The sequence below is a fragment of the Elephantulus edwardii genome, unplaced genomic scaffold, assembly GCF_000299155.1.
Source record: "Elephantulus edwardii isolate Elephantulus edwardi_28Jun2011 unplaced genomic scaffold, EleEdw1.0 scaffold00157, whole genome shotgun sequence".
Lineage (NCBI taxonomy): Eukaryota > Metazoa > Chordata > Mammalia > Macroscelidea > Macroscelididae > Elephantulus > Elephantulus edwardii.
Genome location: NW_006399907.1, coordinates 435,976 through 443,245, shown reverse-complemented (window position 1 = coordinate 443,245; position 7,270 = coordinate 435,976). Strand labels below are relative to the sequence as shown.

Below are 7,270 nucleotides of genomic sequence, written 5' to 3'. Positions count from 1 at the left end.
CCCCCCACCGACCAAACTGTGCAGCTCTGCAACTGCATCCTGTCCCATCCTCACCCTTCTGCCCCCAACCCTCACCTCCTTATACCCCCAATATGTTTTTCCCAATAAAAGAAAAAAAAAGACTGGTGGTTTGAACCCACTTAGTGGCATCTTGGAATGAAAACATGGTGATCTTGCTTCCTTAAAGAATCACAGTGAAGAAAACTCTATCATCTCAGCCCTACTCTTTTTGTCATGTGGAGTTGTCCTAAGTCAGGATAAATTATATTAGGAAAATCTGCTGCCAAGGACCTCCCCAGAGTTGTGAAGAGCAATGATGTCACTGTAGAGAATAAGGTGCTCCTCATTAAGTCCATGGTCTTTGAAATTACTTGCTATACATCTGAGAGCTTGACAGCGACTAAGGATAACAGGAGAAGAACTGATGCCTTTGAGTTGTGGTGCTGGAGAAGAGTGTTGGACTTCCACAGACTGCCAAGAGAACAAACAGTTTTGTCCTGGAGAGGGTGGAACTAAGTTGCTTTTGAAGGCAAGGATTTTGAAGCTCATCTCACATACTTTGGACTTATTGCCAGAAGGGACCTCTGAGAAGGACATCATGCTTGGAAGGGTGGAGTGACAGTGCAGGAGAAGAAGACCCTGGATGAGATGGATTGACATTAGGATAATGGGGATAGATGTGTCTGAAACAGTGAGAAGGGCTTAGGATAAGTCAGAATTTAGAGCTCTTGTGCATAGGGTTGCTATGAATTGCAGTCAACTCGACAGCACTTAACAATAATGATAAAGAAAAAGGACTAATATTACTAAACATATTGTCAGATGGTTATTTGTATATATTCTTTAGAGAAATGTCTATTTAGAATCTTGTACAACTAACTCTGTTACCATACTAAAGTCATTGCATTGTTGTTGCTGTTATTGTTGTTAAATGCTGAAAAATTGTATAACTTTAATAGTTTCCCTAAGTTCATAGAGTTTGCAGAGGCAAGCTATTTTGGAAGTGGATGCCACTCCTGCTTCCAAGCCTGTTTTAATATGGGGGCTCCACCAAACACTGTCTACCATTGGTAACCGTTATCACATTATATACTTTAATGAGTGAATTGTGTGGTCTGTGAACTATATCTCAATGAAGTTCAAATGCTTGGCTAATATTTTTTCCAAATTTTTGGGATTGTGTTTTTACTCTTTTGACATTTTTTTACTTTCTTTGTAGTTTTAAATTTTGATGATGTGAATTTATTTATTTACTTCTTTTGTCATATACACTTTAGATGTCATAGTTGTTTTTTTGTCATAGTTTTTTTTCTTAGACCACATAAAGGATATTTTGTCAAATTTTACTTCTATGAGTTTTATTGTTTTAGTTTTTAATTTAGGTATATAGTTCATTTTATGAAAATTTTTGTGTATTCTTTTGTATCCAGCTATCTTGTTGTTTAGCTCTATTTCTTAAACATATTTTCGCCTTCCTTTTGAATTTAATTGCCACCCACCCTCACCCCCAGCCTTGTAAAAACAGTTGAACATTCTTGGAATGTTTACTTCTGGACCCAGTTCTATTCTCCTAATTGACATGTCAATCTTTATGCCTATACCACACAGTTTTGGTGATTGTAGTAATGAAATCAGATGGGGGATTTTAACGGGAAGTGTATTAAATTTGTGCATTTTAAAATTCAAACCTTGATATCTTTTTTTTTCACTTCTCCTTTAACCATGATTTGTTTATTTGTCAAATTGTCAGGAATTTATTTTCTTTATATTGAAATGTAATGATATCGAAAGCTTTAGCCCTTAAGCTTTATCAGTAACGTTTCAATGTAACATTGTTTTCTATAAACTAGATTATGTCATCTGCACATTTTTAAAAATTATTATTAAATTTTATTAGTTTTAATGAACATTTACAGAGATTTGAGGTTTTCATTCATTCATTGTTGCACTGTTTTCTCTACCCTCCTCCCCAGTTCGTTCTTCTCCCGCCCCCCGAATATCTGTTTTAATTGTCCAATTGCCACAGTGCTTGTCAAAGCCAGTTCTGATTAATCTCCTTTGTCAGTGTGTCCTTTGCCATTCCCTATCACTCTTCCCTGAGAGAGACTTCACCCTGATTCATAAGGAAAAGGAGATGGCATATTCTCTTAGCTACTTCCTGCTGAAAAGGGACGCTGTGGGTTTCAGGGTGAAGATCTTCTCTCACTACTCTAAAGGGCCCCTTTGGCAGTAGAAAACACATAGACTATTATGGAGATTGATTTTGGAATTTAGATGCACTGTTATCAATTGTGCTTAGCCGTACATGTTCATATCCTTGAAGATGTATCATGGAAATGTTGCAGCCTAGAAGACACAAATTTAACTAACAAGTTAAAGGTACATGAGTAAAAAAATTAAAAAGCAATAATATTCTGAGTGGAGGTTCTAATAGTGGCACAAATCAAGTTACAGAGGGAAGGTGGTTCTTACAATAAAAAGCCTATAGACTAGCACTTTGTCTATTATAGTGTAGAGGTTAGGAATCACAAGGTGTAGAGGCTCAGTTATGTCATTTATGCTTCTTAAGTCCTGGAGCAAATTCCATCTACCACTGGGTTGTTTTATAACTTGGAAGTTCGCATGCAAAGTAGAGGTGAAGTAAGGAACTGCTTATGAGGTTTTCCGTCCATTCCAACAACTAAGAAATAGTGAGAAGAGTTGGGACCTCAGAAGGCGTTTAGGACCAAATAGTAGGTTCTGTGTCCAGGAGAAAACGAATATACTTACCAGTAATGTTAATGCTCACCCACAGCTCTTCTGGGAGGATCTAAATCACTGAAGCATCCTCCTTTGTTTCCAGCTGGGAGCTGGGACCTGTCAGTCCTGTCAGCCACGAGGACCTGATGTATTTCTTCAATAATTACTATGACTACAATGTCTGGTACAACACCAAGTAGAAATGGTGAGAATGGACATTTTTTTATCTTGATCCAAGGGGGAAAGTGCTAAGTCTTTTGTCATTAAGAAGTTGACTGAGTTTTTCTTAGTGAACAGTGGATTATTTTCCTTTCTTTCTTTTTTTTTGGTCATGAAATAATGGTAGATTTATCAATTTTTTTAATCTATTTCTTTTTGATGATGTGATTTTTTTTCATTCTAGTAAAATAGTTTATATCATCAGGGTTTCTTTTTTATTCTATTGGCTAGGATTTTGCTATCAGTTATTTCTTCCATTAGTTTAATGTCAAATTCCTAGCTGATGATGGTAAAGAATCCCCCTTTTTGGTTAGTGGGTTTGATTTGGTAGTTTTTTTTTGGTAGTACTAGAGCCTATCTTAATATATTGGTCTTCAGTTTTGGTTTATTTGTGATACCTTGCTTGAATTTTCTTCTCAGGGTATTACCAACCTCATAGAATGAATTTTATCTAGATTTTTTACACACATGCATATTTTTTCCACATAGTGTTATCATTTCTCCTTCAATAGTAAAGTGAAATTTAGAACACTCAAGAAGACAGTTTGTATTTACTCACATTATTTATTCTTTCTATTGTTCTTCTTTCCTTCCTGATGCTCTAAATACAAACTTTCATTATTTACTTTCTGTTCCAGGAACTTCCTTTAACATTTAAGTTAAACATGTTGGTAACAAATTTGATTTTCCTTTGTCTGATAATATTTTTTAATTTGGAATTGAAAGATATATTAGCTGCGTTTAGATTTCTGAATTGATAGATCTTTTAGTATTGGAAAAGTGTAGGGCTACCTTCTTTCCGTCTTCTTGGTTTTTGATGAGGAATATTCTGAAATGGGAATGTTTTTTCTCTTATTTATAAGATATCGTCTAAGTTTCTCTGTGTTCAAAACATTTCCTGTCTCTCTCCTTTTCAGGCATTTGACAATGATATGTTCTAATGTGGAATCTTTTTGAGTTATTCTGAGTTTGAATCTTATTAAGGGTTTTTGTCTTTTGAAAATACATACATTTTTAGCTATTATTTATTTGCTAGTATACTTTGCAGATTTGCCCTTTTTCTTCTATCCTGATGCTATGAATGTTACATCCTTCGTTATCTTACCACAGATCTCTGAAGCTGTTGTTCTTGCTTTGTTTTTTAGTTTGTTTTCTTTGCTTTGTAGATGTGATTATTTCTATGACAGCCTTAAGGTTTACTAGTTATTTGTTGTCTCCGTTCTACTACTTAGGTTATTGGTTGAAGTATTGCTACTATTTTTTAAATTGTTGTACCCTTCAGTTATAAAATATTTGTTATTCTTACTTATATTTTCCATTTTGTTGCTGAATATTTCTCCTTTTGTTATATGTTTGATACAAGTATACTAATAATTAAAATTTTTTTGATAACTCCTTTAAAACTCTCACCAAAAATCCTACTGAAGATTATCCAAAAATGACTGAACAATACCTAGACAGAGAACTGTGAGAAATACAAGCTGGAAGAGGCCATGGCACTACAGACATCATGGCCAATGTCAGATGAATCTTAGCTGAAAGCGGAGAGTTCCAGAGGAATGTCTATTTGTGTTTCATTGACTACACAAAGGCATTTGACTGTGTGGATCATAACAAGTTTTGACTAACCTTGAGAAAAATGAGAATCCCAGAACACGCTATTGTGCTCATGTGACACCTATACCTAGAGGAGGAAGAAGTCTTCAGAACAGAGCAAGGAAACACTGCATGCTTTAAAATTAGGAAAGAAATGTGTCAAGGCTGTGTCCTGTCTCCTTATCTTTTCAATCTATATGTGATTCTCATTCAGGAGAGTGGACTTTATGAGGAGGAGGAATGTGGCATCAGGATTGGAGGAAGAATCAACAACCTGCATTATGCAGATGACACAACATTTTTTCAGAAACTGAAGAGGACCTGAAGTGTTTGCTACAAAAGGTCAAGGACTGCAGTCTTCCATATGGGTTGAAACTCAACATCAGTAATTTACCTATAAATAAAGATTAATAAATAAATAAATTCCTATAAATAAAGTTTACCATCAATAAAGGTTACCTACTTTGGGAGGGACTTTAGAGCATTATGCTAAGTGAACTAACTCAATTCCATAAGGACAAGTACTGTATAAAACCATTATTGTAGAACATGCAGGAGGATCCAAGGTGGGGGAGGGTGCAAGCAGAGGGGTGAAGATAAGAGGGAGTTGGAGGTGTGGTGAGGGTGTGGTGGTTAATCACAGGGTCCCACAATTTGATGGGTGGAGGTGGGGGTGGGTAAAGGAAATGGGAACGATCCTGTGTGAAAAACAATGTATACAAACTCTGTAAGTAAAATAGTATAAAATAAAAATGTTATGTAAAACAAAACACTCAACAAAGATTCTCATTACAGGGCAGTTAGCAGCATCACAATAGATGGAGAAGAGATTGAGATTGTTAACAATTTCAGCTTGCTTGGCTCCACCATCAACACTCTTGACACTCACAGTCAGAAAATCAAAAAACTAATTGCATTGGGGAAAGCTGCTGTCAGAGACTTCTCCAAAGTGCTAAAGACCAACAATGTCAGTCTAGAAACTAAGGTGCACAGATCCAGGCCATGGTTTTCACAATTACTTGCTATACATCAGAGAAGTGGACATTGACAAGGGATGATAGAAGAAGAATTGGTGCCTTTGAACTGTGTTTGCTGGAGAAGAATATAAAACATACCGTAGACCACCCAGAGTACAACAGGTTTGTCCTAGAGAAGGTGAAGCCAAGTTGCTTTTTTTGGGCAAGGATTTTGAAGCTCTCTCTCACATACTTTGTGTATGTTGCCAGGACGGACCAGTCCTTGGAGAAGGACATGATGCTTGGAAGGGTGGACAGATAGTCCAGGAGAGATCCTGAATGAGTTGGATTGACATAGTGACTGGGGCAATAGGGGTAGGTGTGTTAGAGGCAGTGAGATTGGCTCAGGATAAGACAGGCTTCCGAGGCAAGGATATCACTGTTGATGTCAGATAGATCCTGACTGAAAGCCAAGAATACCAGAAGAATGTCTATTTGTGTTTTATTGATTATGCAAAGGCATTTTCCTATGTGAATCATAAGAAACTATAGAAAACATTGAGAAGAATGGGTATCATAGAAGACTTGATTATGCTCATATGAACGTATGTCTAAGCCAAAAAGCAATTTTCTGAATAGAGCAAGGAACCGCTGGATAACTTAAAATCAGGAAGGGTATGCATCTGCGCTGTATGCTTCACCATACTTATTCAATCTATATACTAAGCAAATTATTTAAGAATCTGGACTCTAGGAAGAATATTGTGGCATCAGTATTGAAGGGAGAATCAACAACCTGTGTCAGGCAAATGACACAAGCTTGCTTACTGAAAGTGGGGAGGACTTGAAATGGGAAGACTACAGCCTTTAATATGGATTGTATCTCAACATCAAGATGACAAAGATCCTCATCACTGGGGTGATAAGCAACATTCTGATAGATAGATAAAAGATTGACATTGTCAATAATTTGGATCCACAATCAACACCCTTGTGGCCAGCAGTCAAGAGTTCAGGAGCAATACCCATTGTATTGGGAAAATCTGCTTAGATACTTCTCCAAATTACTAAGGAGCAATGATATCAGTTTGAAGACTAAGGTTTACCTGATTCAGGCCATGCTCTTTTCAATCACTTTCTATGCACTTGAGTGCTGGACAATGAACAAGGATAACAGAAGAAGAGCTGTGGTATCGGAGAAGAATACTGCATACTGAATATCCCATGGACTGTCAAAAAGAACAAAGAGATATACCTTGTAAAAAATGTCAGTCATCTTTGGACACAAGGATAGCGAAGCTTTATCTCCCATACTTTGGGCATATTTCTAGGAGAGACTATACTTAGAAAGGGACATCATGCTTGAAAATGTGGAGGATCAGTGAAAAAGAGGAAGTCTGCCCTCTCCCCCCCCACCCAGTGACTTTAGCAATGGGCTAAAATGATTAGAGATGATGAGGGTTCAGGTCTGTTGTTCTTAGGGTTGCTATATGTCATATTCAACTTGATGGCACCTAACAACAGCAACATAGACAACGATGGTGCAACTTCATCTCGTATTCTTTAGTCATGTTATCAGGAAGGCGCTGTCCTTAGAAAAAGACATTATGTTGAGAAAGGTGAAAGTCAGAGAAAGATACTCAACAAGGGAAATTGACAGAGTAACTGTTAACAATCTGTTTATGTTGTTGTTGTTGTTATGTGCCGTTGAGTCGCCTGCGACTCCTAGTGACCCTATGTACAACAGCCCTAAACTCCGC

General features: G+C 36.9%; 1 pseudogene; it reads right to left on the bottom strand.

Annotated features, from left to right (window-relative positions):
- Positions 1-3,746: 3,746 nt before the first annotated feature.
- Positions 3,747-7,270, bottom strand: part of LOC102857719 — a 6,929-nt pseudogene continuing 3,405 nt past the window's right edge.